The sequence below is a fragment of the Belonocnema kinseyi genome, chromosome 9, assembly GCF_010883055.1.
Source record: "Belonocnema kinseyi isolate 2016_QV_RU_SX_M_011 chromosome 9, B_treatae_v1, whole genome shotgun sequence".
NCBI classification, from domain to species: domain Eukaryota; kingdom Metazoa; phylum Arthropoda; class Insecta; order Hymenoptera; family Cynipidae; genus Belonocnema; species Belonocnema kinseyi.
The window spans coordinates 111,838,719-111,840,749 of NC_046665.1; positions in this window are offsets into that span (position 1 = coordinate 111,838,719).

Sequence of the window (2,031 nt, forward strand, 5' to 3'; positions counted from 1 at the left end):
AAGAATTTGAACGAATACATTACCCTCTCATGAATAAGAATGTAATAAGTTTCAATAAAAAATGGAATGGTTATATTTTCAAATAAAAAACTTAATTTCCAATAAAAAACCCAACTAATTTTCACTCAAAGAATTTTCAACCAAAAAGACAATATTTTAACCAAAGAAATCAATTTTCAACCTAAGAGGTGAATTTAGTCACCAAAAGGATTAATTTTCTGCCACATGTTACGTCCCAAGAGATGTAACCTACCTTGTACCTTATTTGATTTTAAAGCGGTTCCTCGTTTTAGATTCCAGTTTTAAATAAGCTAGAAAGCTTGGTTGAGGATAACTACCAAACACAAGAAATAAATTATTTACATTGGAATTGATAGATTAATTAATATTTATTTGAGTACAATGATAATTTAATTCGAGACATCAAATTTGACAAACTGGGTGGTTTCCAGCTTTCAGCTGGGTGGGTGCTCGTTTCCTCACAAACCTCCGGATTACCTCGAGTTATTTGATTTTTTGGTCCACCTTAAATAAGGATGATTGTTCATTGATAGGAGAGAAGATTGTATAGGTTTTAAATAATATTTGGCTCTGCAGGCTGAGTTGGCAAGGTCAACGTATCTGTTCTGCTTTGTCCTTTGTGACAGGTGTTCTCGACTCGGGCTTCCACACAGAAGCTATTCTTCGTAGCTTTGATATTTATATGGTTAACAGGCCAGACTGTTGGACCGGAGTTTAGGCTTTCAGAGATTCTATTGTTACAATCTAAATTTTCTCAGACTGGACTAAAAGCTGAGGGTGAAGTACAATCAACTAAACGGGACTAAACCAAATTAATCTAAACTTCCTAAACTGTCTAATATAAAACTAATTTCTGCTTCCATATCTGATATATTTATGCACAAGATCCCTTCTTAGATTCCCGCAGGGGTGCGTGGTTTTAGAAGTAGGGATTCCTCTTGGTTCCAATCAGCGTTGATAATCAATTAGGTAGAAGAGTCGTAAGAGCCTAATTGTCCAATGGGCGTTGACAATTATGTATATGCCCATATATGGAAAAGGTCGTAGTAACCATAATGCGTTATATCCCTTCCTAAATACCAAGGGGGTAATTAGTAAGATAGCCAATCAGTGATTAGGAATCGTGATGTGCCCAAATATGGAGAATGGCGCAATTGCCAAAATATATGGTATCCCTTCCTGGATGTCCAAGGGTAAGATATTACAATGCCTACACTCTGAGAAATTTCCTCTAAACAATAAAGGAATACTTTTACGGTTAAAGTGCCATAGCTTGGGAATTAAATTTGAAAACAGATCCTTTAACGGTTAAAGTACGAGTCGTTTAACCAAGAATCGTTTCAACGATAAGCGACTCTACTTTACGCGTAGAAGGTGCAGTTTAACAGTTAAAATGGGACGTACTCTTACCGAAAAATAATTTACGCGCATGCGTGTGCGCATGCTCGGAATCGCTTCACCCCGCTTTTAAAATGCAATCGTTTTTTAATTAACGTGTGCCTGTTTTTTGTGTAAATGATGATGCGTAGCTTATCTTGGGCTGTTGGGTCACCCTTACACTGTTGCGTAGTTCCTTATAAATCTGATCTTCACGAATTATTTTAACAATACTAGGTTTGTTCACAATAACATTTGGATATTGAATATAATCATTTAACTTGTTAATTTATTATTGAATATAAATATTATGTAATTATAATATATTGTTTATAATTAGTTATTATTATTATGAAACTCGCGAGACGTGACACACATAAGAGAACGTTTTAAAAAAATACAGAAATTTTCCACCAAATGGCTGGATTTTCAAGTAGAGAAGATAAATATTAAACCAGATATGGAATAGTTAATTTTTCAATTGAAAAATTAATTTTAAACCAAAAGAAAAGCGAATTTCCAACAAAATACTTAAAGGGGGAGGGTCGGTAAGGCCGGTTTTTGGCCTAATTTATTTTTGGACCAAAAAATCTGAAAAAATCATGGTAGTATCTTATAAATATCCCGAGTCGA